Source organism: Myodes glareolus, chromosome 12 (assembly GCF_982192425.1).
Source record: "Myodes glareolus chromosome 12, mMyoGla1.1, whole genome shotgun sequence".
Taxonomy (NCBI): domain Eukaryota; kingdom Metazoa; phylum Chordata; class Mammalia; order Rodentia; family Cricetidae; genus Myodes; species Myodes glareolus.
The window spans coordinates 50,918,535-50,933,538 of NC_142037.1; the positions used below are offsets into that span (position 1 = coordinate 50,918,535).

The following is a 15,004-nucleotide window of genomic DNA, read 5'->3' on the forward strand; positions in this document are numbered from 1 at the left end:
AAAAGAAAGAAAGAAAATACAGAAAGTATAAGAAATCTGTACATGATCAAATGAGAAATATGGATATGATCAAATGAGATGTACTCATTATATTAAAATGTTAACTACACTCCTATGTCTATGACACTACTGTTCATAATGCATTGCCCACAGAATCAAACAATGTATCCATCAACGAATGATAAACATGGAAAGTCTGGCATATATGCAAAATGAAATCTTTTTCTACTGTGAAAATACGAAATTCTGACATTATCAGCAACATGGCTAGAAATGGTGTCATTGTTTAAGGGAAAGAAGTCAGCAGACACTGCAAAGCAAACAATACAGATCCTCACTTGATCTGGAAACAGGTAGTTGGCCTCAAAGAAGAAAAGAATGAGACAATAGTTGCTATCAAAGGACAGGGAGGTAGAAGAATTGGAAGAAGTTAGGTAAGAGGCCCCAAAGCAGAGGTGGCAACAAAGAATTAGCTCTTGTTTTTCATGGCACAATAGGGTAGCTATTGACCACAGCACCTGTATTTTTTAAAATAACTAAAGAATAAGAACGTTCCCAATACACAAAAAAGATTTAAGCTTGAGGAAACAGAAACCCTATAGGCTTGATACGATCATCACACATATACACGTATCTACGTTCATATTGTCCTTCATTAAGATTTACAGATAGCATTGCAAACAAAGTTTGAGGTAAGGAATACAGTACTGGAGAAATTTAAAAACTACTATGGTCAGTATACGCAAAAGGGCTCTTTCATAGGTATCACTTAACTAGTACCATGATTTCTAACAGTGAAGGAATAGTTGGCTGTAAACCAGTGCTCCTGTTGTGAATAAGCCCATACAACAACTGTGTTAGGAGACTGTCCACACACAGTGCAAGATTGTGGATCCTGATCACAAAAAGCTTCGGAGCCTCAGACCCGGCCAGCTGTCTGCCCCCTTGGTGAAGATGGATCCCTGTTTGGACTAAAGTTCACTTCATGTTCATCAGAATTTGTCTCCACTAAATAATCAGAGTGGAGACATATAAAGTACATGAAATATATGATTAAAAGAACTCCAGAATAGATCACATGGAGAGGAGACTCAAAGAGTTTGAACCAGGCTCCTCATGAATGTGTAGCTAAGGACTGTGCTCTGTATGGCCAAGTAAGATGTCATAAAGCATACAGGTGATATAAGGTATAAGGTGAAACATTGGTGACTAAGTCTCACTTGTTAAAATGTTAATACCTTGGATAGTCTCCAGAAAAACTCTTTTGAAAGAGTGATGCCTGATTCCAGACACAGACAGCAAAGCCAGATGCAGGAGCTTAACAAAATCTACAAGGAGATAGAGTTCAGAAGTTCAGTTCCATCAAATTACAAGGTCTGGAAAATGCTTTGGTTGTCCAGACATCTCCCCTAACAAAAACTATACCTAAGGCTAAAGTTATAGAATATAGGGATAACAGAACGACATACAAATAGTTTTCAAATAAACCCAGTAATCTTCAGAGGCTTTGTGATGCATTATCCAAAATGATTGCTATATATTCACTTCTGTACAAAAATGTGAAAATGTGAGTCATATTCAGTAAAAAAAAAAAGCCATTTTAAAAAACATACTCCAGATGGTCCATATGTTTAGCAAACAGAGATATGAAAGAATCTATTATATATATGTTCAGAGAGCTACAGAAAAGTATGTTCTAGAAAGGGAAGAAATATGAAAGGAAGGAAAGGGGAGGGAGAAGGGAAGGGAAGAAGTGAAGAGAAGGAAAGGGAAGGGAAGAGAAAGAAAGGGGAGAAGAAAAGAGAAAGAAAGGCAAGATGGGAAGGGATAGATGGTTGTAATAAAAGAGAACAATTAATTGAACAGCATATGCAATGTTGTTGTGGGAAATGTTGTTGTGGGATAATGCTCTTGTACCCTGTAAAGATTTGTCACTTGTATTGGTTTAATAAAATGCTGATTGGCCAGTAGTCAGACAGAAAGTATAGGTGGGGCTGGGATGAGGTAAATCTCAGTCTGCAGCTGCTGTCCAGACACAAAGGAAGCAAGATGAAAATATTGCACTGGGAAAAGGTACTAATCCATGTAGATAAACATAGATAAGAATTATGGGTTAATTTAAGTTGTAAGAGCTTGTTAGTTAGTAATAAGCCTGAGCTAATAGGCCAAATAGTTGATAATTAATATAAGCCTCTGTGTGTTTCTTTGAGACTGAATGGCTGCAGGACTGGGAGGGACAGAAATGTCCATCTACACAATGTAACAGAAGAAGTAAAGATCCTGAATATTGCAGTTGGAAAGAAGCGATTGGAGAGACTGACTAGCGGTCAGAAGAAAGGGAGAAAGAGAGGGAAAAGGAAGATAGAAAACATAAATGTTTAAAAGGGTAAGTGCAGAGGTAAAAATGCCTTTGTTTTCAGATTATGTTATATATATATATATATATATATATATCTGCATTAATCAATTAATTTATTTAGCTGGGACAGTGATGGCTTGTGCCTTTAATCCCAGCACTCTGGGGGCAGAAGCAGGCAGATCTCTATGAGTTCGAGGTCAACCTGCCTGGTCTACAGAGTGAATCCCAGGACAACTAGGACTACACAAAGAAACCCTATCCCAAAATACAAGGAAAAAAATTAATTGATTTATCTAATGGAATAAAAGTTCAATATGCAGAAAATAACTTGTATGCCTACACACTACCAACTAATTTTAAAAGATGAAGATCATTTGTAGGCCATCAAAATGATATTTTTAAGAATAGGCTCATTTTATAAACTCTACATATTAAAATGACAAAAAAAATCACTGAAAGAAATCTAAAAAGAACTAAGCCCAACCAAAGAGAAATATAAGGTTCTTATATTATGTTCATAACCAGGAACCTATATATTGATATATCCATTCTCCCTAAATTATCCTGTACAAAATTATAAGAGAAATTAACATTTTTCTAACTTTTCTATACCCTGAAAGATTTAAAATAGTAAAAATAATTTTGAAATTGAGAAAAGTAAAAAGATAACATCATCTGATTTCTGTCAAAACAATATTAAAAATTTATAAATGTAGAAAAATATATCATGATATAGAGTCCAAAGCCCCTACACACATAGTCAAGGAACTTTTAACAGAATTGCTGACATAATTTGTTCAAGAAACATCATTATTTCCTCAAAAGAAACTACAGAATATCTATCTTGTCCTCTTCCCTCATTCCAGGCATAAAACTTAACTGGCGGTCTAATACAACTGACTTTATATATGAAAAAAGAAAACCCTATAAGAAAACACAGGAGAGAATCTTTGTAAAGTTCAGATAGACAAAGGCAAAAAATGAAAACAGACACAAAAAGTACTAAAGAAGAAAGAAGCAAAACTGGGCAGAGAATTTTATAAAAATTAAAAAGTTTTGACAGGTCTAGGGTTAATGAAAAATGAACATAGACAATTTATAGACACATGGAGTCAGAGTACATTATAGTATTTCTGATTTGTTAAAATTTTATGTATTTTAATATGCATAGGCTTTTTGTCTGCATGCATGTTGGTATACCACATGTGTGTTTGGTACCTAAGAAAGTCAGAGAGAGCATAGGATGCCCCAGAGACTAGAATTACAAATTTATGAGACACCATGATGGTGCAGTTTCCCAAAAAGGTCAGAAAACGGGCTTTGAATGCCCTGGATGTGGAGTTACAGGTAGTTGTAAGCAAACCATCATGACTGCTAGATATCAAACTTGGATCATCTGGAAGAAAAGAAGGTGCTCTTCACCACTAAGCCATCTCTCTACCTTCCAGATCTGAATTTAAACATTACGTTAAATAGTATTCTTTAAATCAATGTTTGAGTTTGCTGTCATCTCTTATTTGCTTTCTATTGCTTTTAATGTAACACAACCAAAACTAACTTGGGGAAGGAAATGGCTTATTTAGCTTTGCTCAGTTTGCCTTCTTATGCAACTCAGGACCATTGATGGGACCCCCCCGGCTTTGTTCCTCTTCTTAGAGATTATTGCCATATTTCAAATCCTAGACATTGTTATCTCACCTGTCTTTTGTTGCAGAATATTATTTTAATGTGTGTTACATTTGTTTATGTGGTGGAACATTTGTTGAACAATGTAAACAGTAAAGATGTGTTGCTTTGGTTTATGCTGCATTTGTTTAACTCTTGAAGCTCTGATTCTTTTGCTGTCTAAAACGCCTGATGGTCTAATAAAAAATTGAACGGCCAATAGTGAGGCAGAAGAAAGAATAGGCAGGGCTGACAGGAAGAGAGTATAAATAGTAGGAGATATCTGGAAAGGAGGAAGGAGTTAGAACAGGGAGAGCGGAGTGTCAGGGGCCAGCCATTCCGCCAGGCATGGATTACAGTGAAAGTAAGAGATACAGAAGTAAGAGAAGGAAAAAGTCCAGAGGCAAAAGGCAGTTGAGATAATTTATGTTAGGAAAAGATGGTTAGAAACAAACCAACCTAAGGCTGGGCATTTATAAGCAAGAATAAGCCTCCATGTGTGTGGATTTATCTTGGAGTTGGGTGGCACCCCCTCAAAAAAGAGCAAAGAATAAAAACAACCTATTTTGTCTAATGTTCCAGTTGCTTGTGAAAGATAGATAATTCTGATCCATGGAGCTGAAAGCAAAATCACTTGCAAGAGCATTTTCATCTCTAGTGTTTGCATCTTTAAAGCTAGGTGAATGTGACAAGAATTCCATGTGCCTCGGTTAATAGCAATTTAAAAGAGACGGTTATGGAAACATCCTCATAGTATTATATGATTTAATCTATATTAACATTTTGCAGGTGGCCTGGAGACCGGGTTTGGTTTGGTTTTGTTGATGCTGCTTTAAAAAGAAAGTCTGAGATGTTTGGTAATGACTTATAAGATTTTTATGTGAATTGCACTGAGCTGAAGTTACATACAGTGTTCAAGTGTGTGGCTCAGACGGTAATACGGTTTATAACTAAAGATCCTCGATGTTTTTGGATCCCTTGAGTGATAATAACAGTATTTCTATCCCGCGGAATTGTGAAGGCACATTCTCTGTGCATAAGGGAAACTAGAGAGCATTTAAGGGAGCCAATTTCCTTTTTAAAATGGCAATAGCAACCTTGAAAGACAGTTAATCATTAGTTTCTAGTCCAGGAAAAAAAAACAGCACAGTCTAGGCTCAGAGAAAAACAGTCAGTAGACCTTGGAATCTAAAGGGATGTTCAAGAGCATGGCAATGCAGTAAGCCAAGAGAGACAGTCTAGAGTCCAGAAGGCAGGGGCAAAGGCAGGGGCAGCGTCTTTGCACATGCTCATATATGAATATGCGCAATTCATATTCACTTTTGTTGGTATACAAAAACGATTGCCCCCCCCCATTAGTGGGTGCTTGTTGCTTTCTAGTGGAAGAAATCACTCTCTTTCTGTTGTGGTCAGAGTCTGCATTCATCAGGAGAAAGCAATAATTATAAAACACATCAGAATATAAAGAATTTCTACTCGTTCACTATTTCCAAAGGGACAATAAGCATTGTTTAGATTAATTTTGGTTAAGATATTTGCCTTTTTACTTTCCCTTACTGAGCAGATAGAAAAATCCTTAGTATATCGTAATGCTGTGGCAACCTGTATTTGCTAAACACCACCATCAAAGGAACTGCTACCAGGCAAAGTATAAGAAGAGGCCCATCCATTAAAATGGTTTCGTGTTTTCTTATCCTTGCTGAGATTGCCAGCCAACCCCAACAGTGATGTGTTTTATGATATAAACACAGGGAGCTAAGCAATGACCACCAGTTAATTTCTGTCCCAACACATGACAGAAATTATCATGAAACACAATCACTTGATCTAGGGATCACTGGGTCATAGTTTCTACGTCACCCCAAACAGTAGCCTTTTATTTTCTGGGAACTGCATTAAACTTAGAATGAATGCAGAAACTATTGTCCCTTAGTGACAGGTATTGAAACCAGAAGGCTCTGTGGTAGAATATAGAGGAAGTTTGGAAGAGACTTAAACAAAACTGGCATTGATGAGTCAAAGATATACAACTCACGTATTTTTCTGGTTATTTTAGTCAGTGATACTTTTGTTATATACTTTATGCCAAATATGCTATTTTTGAAAGAAGTAGATGTTTGCTAGAATTACTTTTAATAATATTTTTATACTTTGAAATTTCCATACATCTATATAATATATATCTATCCACTAATATCTCCTATCAACTTTCTGCCATCCACAGCTCCAGAAACTTGGAGAAAGAGGAAGGAGAATGGATGTAAGAGCTGATGAGAACGAGAGATTGGAAATGCTGATTTTTGTATATAAGGCAGTTATAATGCACAGGCATTGACAGCAACAATTGTTATTACAGAAAATTCGCAAAAGGTCAAACTAGTCAAAATCCCAGCATAGGTAGGAGAGGGGTCCAAGATCATATACCTATAGACAGTTGTAGGCTGCCAAGAAAGGATGGACTTCTTAGTTACTTTTCTATTTCTGTGATAAAACACCGTGACCAACTTATTAAAGAAAGTGTTTAACACAGAGCTTAAAGTTTCAGAGGGTTAAAGCATGATGGCAGAGCAAAGGCTTGGCAGCAGAAAGAGATGAGAACTAACACCTCTGTCTGCAAAGTGGAGGCAGAGACACAGAGAATGGCACAAGTCTTTTGAAATTTCAAAGCCCACCCCTAGTGATACATCTTCTCAAACAATGACCAACACCTATCAGTCCTTCTCAAACAGTTCCACCAACTGGGGACCAAGTATTCAAACATATAAACCAACGGGGACCATTCTCATCCAAACCACCATAAGGAATCTTTCCCTCTGTGGAAGTGGTCACTGGTAGGTTGATGCCACCCCAGTAGATGGCCACTCATGCATAAGCATATGGGCATCCCTAAGTGTCTGGCCTCCTTTAAAGTTATATTAAAGCAGTAAAAGTCAAGGGAATTTGTGATAATTTTTTTCAAATATTTGATTGTTTATAATTTACTAGGTTCTTGTCTGATTTTTGTAGGAGACATTAGAAAGAATTTTTTCTTAGTGAAAAGGAGAAAATCTCATGCATTAACTCTATATTTCTACAAAAAAAAACACAAAAAAGTGGGAAAACAGGCTAAAAACTGAATTAATTATGATATCACAAGGTTCTGTGGGATGACAAGCACTGCTGCTGGTCTCACTGAGATTCTGTGCATTTGTAAGACAATGACATGTCTCATGATGGACATTTCAGTGGCCTGGACAGTTACTAGCTTGCTGCCTCTGTTGAGATGCCTAAAGTGACAAAGATGATCAAGCGTCTTATTACTGCATGGTCTTTAATTCCGGGCTCTTTCAAATGATGGCAGAACTGATTCAAAGAATAACTGAATTTACAAGTCCCTTAGAAACTTCCACAGCATCTAAGGTACCAAGTTCCATCAATCAGTGATGGTCAAAGTCAGTCTGTACACAAATGGCAGTAAATAGGCCTCTTTTAAGAACTATAAAGAAGTCACAGCTATTTGTAATCTATTACTTCATATATCAGGATATTAAAAACTACTTTTAGAAATAGATCATGATCATGAATAATCAGAAGGCAAAGCATTACTGAATGCTAGTATAGGGCAGTTAATTTTGTTATTATGTGCACGAAATCTCACATAATATTCATCATAATTCAAAAATTGTCACGAATGAATGACAGGTTTTATTGTTAGACATAAAGAAACTACAGTATATAAGAGGTTAAATAATTTGTCCAAGATCATGTAGTTTGTAAGCATTAAAGTAAAATTTGGACCCAAACAGTTGAATGAATTTTGAAATCAAGTGTCTTGAGTAACTACAATAGTCTGTGTAATATATAGTCATCACATTGTGTAAATTTTCAGTTACCCTAAGTTCAGTGACTCCAAACAATCAAAGGATAGTACACAGTACCGTGGGTCAGAAATTCTTGTCAACACATCTGGTTTCTCTGTTGTGGGATCCACAAGGCAAAATTAAGGCTGAACTATTATTCACACTTAGTGTTTTCTCAGGCTTTCCTTTGGCAGCAGTTGACTATACCTAGAGGAAGTTTGCTCCCCATAAGGTAGTGTGTGACTAGTGGACACCATCCATCTGATTCAGGAAAACCTCTCTATTTTAAGGCAGATTTACTTTAATTGCACAAGCAAATTCCATGTTCAGCTGTAATGGAGCACATCAGAAGTTCCAGGCACTAGAGCATATACATAGCCTTATGCTATCCTGCCTCCTGCAGACATTAAACACTACTGAAGTTAAGATGGAAAAGAAAATTTGAGATCAGCATGTTAGCATGTATTTATGAATGGATATTTGCGTTTGATATTTAAGCAAAATATATAAGACACTGCCAGGCACATATTGCATTGGGAAGAAGGAGATGCCTGTGAGGAAGGTCTTCCGGGTACGTAAATGCAGATTATACACGTTAGGACACAAAGGAAAACACGAGGTACTTGTGGTAAGTGATAATGACTAGAATGACGGATTGATGGGAGTGAACTCTTGCAGAGCTGTGCTAGAGTGCAGAAAAGGTGAGCCGGTGGAGAACCATAAATGCCTCCGAGAGGAATTTGGGGTTTATTCCGTAATCAACAGGAAACCATTCTATTTTGGTTGAATGGATGAAAAATGAAAATGACCTCTTTGAAAAATGAATCCAACCGATAAAGAAAGACAGGAAGGAGGAAGGTAAGCATCTAGCCTGGTACATTCGAAACTGTCAAAATCATCCAGTTGTACATTTCTGGGAATGAAAGAAAAAGAGTGAGAGATGTAAGGAGAGAACTGTTGCCCATAAGAATGACTGAATGAGGAAAAGGAAACTGGTCCTGGCCTGAGGGGGTTGGAGGGATGAGGTGGGATCTGCTGCAAAGAGGATGTCTAGATCAGCCAAAGCATCAAACGTGATTACAACCCAGACATGCCTGCTCTGCCCTAGGAAGGAACAGGCAGGGTCTGTATCTTGCTCAGTCTTCTGGTTCCACTGATTTTCTATTTAGGGTAAGTGATGTGTTCCTCCACAAAGCAGGCTTCCTACTGGAACACCCTGACTTCAGAAGCCATATCTCCAGACACAGAAAAGCAGATGCGTTCCTTTTCCTTCCGAAAAGTTCCTTTTAATATCTGGCGTTATTTTCCAAACAGTGGTTTAATTAGTGTTATTAATTTCTATACTTAATGAAAAATTTACAGCTCCGTGGATGTTCTGAGGATTCTGCGCATTTGTAAGTGAATAATATCTTTTTTTTCCTTTCTTTTTCCCTTTTTAAACACAAGATTTTGATTGACTCAGAATCTTCTGAACTTTTGCCTTTGAGGGGGCATCTCTGCATCTCAGAACTGATGTATGTAATAATGAAAAGTACTATCTAACTGAACAAGAGGGTAGATTAAGAGATTGGTCTTGAAGGTGCTTGTTAATAAACAATCTTTTGCAGGCCTGAGATTTAAAGGGGACATCATCGAAGTGGCCATGTAAATGGAGATGTATTGACAGTTTTCCTCCTTAAAGGAAAGGCATGCAGGATTTATATGCTTCAACCTCAGCCTTCTTGGAAACTTAAGAAGGTACTTTCTTTGTTTCTTTTTTAATAGCTTCTCCTGGGTACTTTATGGACCAGTTCTCTCATTTCAACTATCTGATCCCAAGACATAAATTAATTTCAGATGCACCGTTTATCCATCTTGTCTATTGCGGCAATATTCACTATTTGTTTGGGTTGCCATGGAGATAATTGACTTCATGCCGTGGCAGAAGTCTTGTTTGGGGGTATTATAGGAGTTTGGGTCCAGAGAGTCTTTAATTTTCACACAGTAAGGAAAGCCATTTCATCAATGAAGCATCTGTGTACATTTCCCACTTATAATTGAAATGATTTCTTTTATCACTTGGGGAAATTTCCCTTTTTACTCTCCATCACTTCTCTTTCAGTTGTTTAACCTCTACTCTCCAAGGTGTCGACTAAAATTATGGCAAACAGTCTATTTTCTGTTTGGGGGTAGCATGGAGGGACACAGCATCCCAACACAAAAGTTTCTGAAAAAACGAATGGTGATTTATAAAGGGAAGATGCTAATATTCTATCAAGACAAGAAGCACTCAGAATATCAGTTCATGAAATCAGTCTCCTAGTGACCAAGTCAGGGTGTTAAAGACTGGGTCCCTCTGAGGTTTATATTTATCTTGATATTTATAAAGGTGATTGCTGGATTCTGCTTTAAATTGTTGCAACAGGCAGACAAAACATCCTTCTTCAGTACAAAGAGAAAAAATTAAGAAGTGAAGATCAGTGTTAAAATCAATCTTTTCAAGGTACACAAATAGCAAAATGATAAAAAATATAGTCTATGTGCATTCCTTCTTATCTTGAGAACTTTAATTGCCATACTAATTATTAAAATTTCCACAAGACACTACCCAAAGATTTATATTATTTTAGTGGCATATTGAAACAGAAGGATCAGTAAGAAATCATATCTGTTACACTTCATCTGTGAGAATCATTTGGGTTATGTTATTGCTACACATATATTTTATAACATCAAAATTTAATTCTCTACCAATTATCCACAAGGCTAATATTTTTGCTAAGATATTTTTGTACTTCAAAAAGGTATTACCAAAAGAAAAAATTAAATCAATGATCAAAATGAGAATTCTTAGGAGCGACAGTAGTGAACAAAGCTCTAAGGGCCCTACTTCAGTTCTCTAAAGTGCACAGCACAAAATCAATTTGCAATGACCCCGAGAATCAGTCTTCCTCACTACATGACAACAAAAGAAATAGGGGATGAAAACAAATTAAAGTAGGTTTTTAAAAGTCATCTTTGCCTTCCCCAGGTTCCAGGGTATCACTGAGGCAGGAAAACTTTGTAGCACATCACCTAAATGTTTATCGATGCCACTGTACCTTTCCAAGGCAGTGACTTACTTCTAAGCAGGTTTTAGGCTGTGGTTCTTTTTCTGAATTCTCTTTCATTCTCATTGTTTGTTTAACCAAAATGAAATCTGTTTTGAGGGATTGTTATTTACATAGCACTATGCTAAGTGATTGAGGGAAAGAAATAATTGATGTAATCTTGACAAGCACCAAGCAGAGAACAATGTAAGTGGGTAAATGGATACATGTCCAGAAGGCAAGAGTGGAGAGCCAGAAGTGGGAGACACAGTTTCAGGTCACACTTCCTATATATTAGCTCATTTAACACAGGTACCTTAAAAAAAAGAGGACAGAGTACTAATTCCAGTTTACTGACAAAGAAAATTCACTTTAAAAGAGAGCTGCAGACTGGCGGTGGTGGCAGAGGCTTTTATTTCCAGCACTCAGGAGGCAGAGGCAGGCAGATCTCTGTGAGTTTAATGCCAGCCTGGTCTGCAGAGCAAGTTCCAGGACAGCTAGGGCTGTGACACAGTGAAACCCTGTGTCACAAAACAGAGGTGGGGAGGGAAAGAGAGAGAAAGAGAGTTGCAATAGACAGGACTTACATTTGACCCTACGTGTCCCTGTTTCCTAATCCAAATATTAAGTCACTAGCCTACAAAGCTTCCCTGGTTGCAATATGATAATTGAATGATGACATTTGAGCTGGGTCAGAAAGGATTTAAAGGTGTGTAAAATGAAGAAAGGAATTCCAGAGTAACAAAGAACCCATGGAGGACAGTGCACAATACCCCCAGAGGTGACACAGATAATGGTTAAGTCTTACAGAGTACTCATCTGACAGCGAGCACTGTGCTAACTGCTTCCTACACATTAATTTATTGCACACTCACAATGACACCTTCATGTGAAATGTTGTTATCATCCCTATTATAAACGAAGAAAGTAAGGCTCAGAGAGATCAAGAACCTAGTCCAGAGTAAAGCAGCTAACAAAAGCAGAGACGGCCTGAGTGACCTGGCCTCCAAGCCTAATTTCTATCCTGGCACACACATGCCTCCCTACAGTCTGGTTATGAAGTGCAGGGGAAGAAACAAGGTGAGGTAACTACTGCACAAAAGTAACTGAAGTCAAGATGAAAAAGTCCATCATCTCCCATCTTTCTAGTCTTTGGGGGCTATCACCATTACCATCATCATCATCATCATCATCATCGTCATCATCATTTGCTTTTCTCGTGGAAAGGATAAACTAAGATCACAAAGAGCTCTTAAAAAGATAACTTTGAATCAAAGAAAAATGTTGATGGGGAGATAAATTCTCAAGGCACTTTGTTTTATTACGAGCAGATTTACAAGTAACCAAATCTATACAAAGCATACACAAAGATCATACATTTACATATACATATGCATGCGAAACACACAAAACACACATGTAAATGATACAGATAACATACTCTTTTATAAAAATCATATAAACATATACACATCTACCATATCTATACATATGTATATATATCACAGCACATTCACAAACATACCATTGGTGTGGGAAGTCCTTCTGTATATGTGTTGCTTTTATTGTTTAATGAATAAAGAATCTGTTTCAGCCAGTGACTTAGCAGAGCAGAGCTAGGCAGGGAAAACTAAACTGAATGCTGGGAGAAAGATGGTGGAGTCAGAAAGATGCCACATAGCTGCCGGAGGGGAAAGACGCTAGCTGCCAGCTGGAATCTTGCTGGTAGGCCACGAGCCTCATGGTAAAATATAAAATAACGAAAAGGGATTAATTCTAGATGTAAGAGCTACCTAGCAATACATTTAAGCGGTTGGTCAAACATTGATTTAAATAATATAGTTTCTGTGTGATTATTTTGGGTCTGGGCAACTAACAAACGGCCTCCTACAACATAACATTTACATTTATACTCCCATACACGTATGTACATATACATTCCATCATACCACACAATTCCTCTCAACTAGGTGCCACATACCTAGGCCCCTCTACTTATAAAAACTTGCATATAAACCACACATCCAGTCCCATACTCATTTACCACTCACATGCCCCTCACATGTGTATGTGTGTGTGTGTGTGTGAATGCGTGTGTGTGAAGAATATGTAAAGAAAAGAAATGGATACACATAAACATGAGGAATTTGTGTAGATGTCTGTGCATCTGTTCCCTTCCTTTGAATATGAGGTATGAACTTGAAAGGCAGTGGTCACTGAAATGTATTTATATGATTTGCTTTCTGCCTCCCCATCACACAGAGAACACTGTCCAGAATTCTCAGCCTTCAGGAAAAGAATGCTCCACACTTTCACCGTTCATGCTATGGCTCGATATTAGAAGAACTGTTTAATCTGGACTCGTGTGGATTTTTTTTTCAGCTTGAAATAACGTGAGGCAAGCTGTTTAGGCATGATGGCAGCATGGTCCTGAGCTTTGCAGATGATATTGTGGTCACTTATGTCCCAGATTAAGCAGTACATTTTGGTATCCTTGCTTTCATCCAACTTCCTAATAGAAATCAACGGCTTTAAACCTAGGCCTTGGGAGCATTCTGATCACATTGGACAACTTCAAGAAAAAAGAATCTAGTAGTACTAAATGGAGACTTTAAGTAGACATCATGTTTAATTTTACATATTACCTTGTATAATAGATGTAGAAATATATTATTTACTATTTGTAATAATAACATATCTGTATCTAAACACCATGAAAATATTCTTGACTCAAAACAACTGCCACCTCCATGGCAGATTACATGCAAAGTGTGGCTTGTGTTCCTAAATTCTTTTTTAAGGCTTTTAAGGAAAGTCTGGAACGCAAAAACCACATTTCTGAGCAAACATGGTTTAAGTTTCACTGAGGGACCGTGCAAATGACATCCTGTGGAACACGCCGGGTATTTACAGGAAATGTGCTCTGAGATACTGAGCCTCTTTGGTCTGAATGGAAGATCACATTTTCATATTTTAAGGTCAAATTACATCAGCGTCTTTCCAGTAAAAAAATAAATAAATAAATAAAAGCATCATCCTAGAATGTTAATATCTTTCAAGCCCCGGAGCCTCACAATTGTGATCTCTCGGGATGATTCACTGAGGCGGAGACTGTTGTGCTGCAGTAGCTGCTTAGTGCCCTGAGTCGTGCTGCGGAGAAAGGGATTTCCAGGATAAACCATTTACAGGAGAAATTCAATCTGCGGCCCTTATTTTCAGAACATACATTTAGAGAAAGAACCCTCCAACACACACACACATATATATTCCCCTTGTCTTTTATCTATTTCAGATTACTGGCCTAATTTAGAACTTTGGCCTTTATGATGATATAAAACCGTTTCAATGAAAGAAATGACCAAAGTGATTTGTCAGAGTGTTCTCTCTCCATACTGTCCCGTCTCCTCACTATGGACGTTGTGGCATTGTTATGCTTCCAGAACCACATACAAAACATATTTAATAACCATTTCCTGGGCCCCACTCTGCCCGCTGAAGAATGGCACACAACACTGAAGGAGCTCTCCCATTTGTCCTCGGTGTGCCTGAAATTCAGCAGCAGAGATAAGGTGCTCATGGGACTATCTAAGAAACAAAATCACAGTTAGAAGAACGACCAGGGTGGTACTTGTGGCTTTAAGAACACAAGCTGGAGTCGAAAAGGCTCTTGCACGCTTCCAACAACAGGAAATGAAATTCCCATTTCAAGAACATAAACTTGAATTCTGTTGAGGGACATTTTGGCTGCGGCGGCAGATGTTTGGGACCCCACGCTAGAAATAGGGAGTGTTAATGATTACAGGTGGTTATCACACCAAAATGACAAACAGCAATAACAACAACAAAAAAAATCCATAAAAACCTGAGTGGCTTCCGCTAGGTTTGCTGGCATACTTTCAAACTGCAAAAGGTTGCTCATAAATTATCTTTCAAGTTGATTTCCTTTCTCTCTGTGTGCTTGTGAAATGCTTTAATGAGCATCCACACCACCCTGGTGGAACTGGGAGTTAGCATTATTTGTGGGAAACAGGTGAGGGTGTTGCTTAAGCACAGACCTTAGTGAAAGACGTTTC

General features: G+C 37.7%; 1 long non-coding RNA gene across 1 annotated transcript; it reads left to right on the forward strand.

Moving 5' to 3' along the window:
- The first annotated feature begins 9,115 nt into the window (after nucleotides 1-9,115).
- On the forward strand, nucleotides 9,116-14,116 carry LOC146892187 (uncharacterized). Its single transcript, XR_015004663.2, has 3 exons — nucleotides 9,116-9,257; nucleotides 9,471-9,600; nucleotides 13,194-14,116. It is a non-coding gene; the product is annotated as an uncharacterized LOC146892187 (long non-coding RNA).
- Nucleotides 14,117-15,004: the final 888 nt, after the last annotated feature.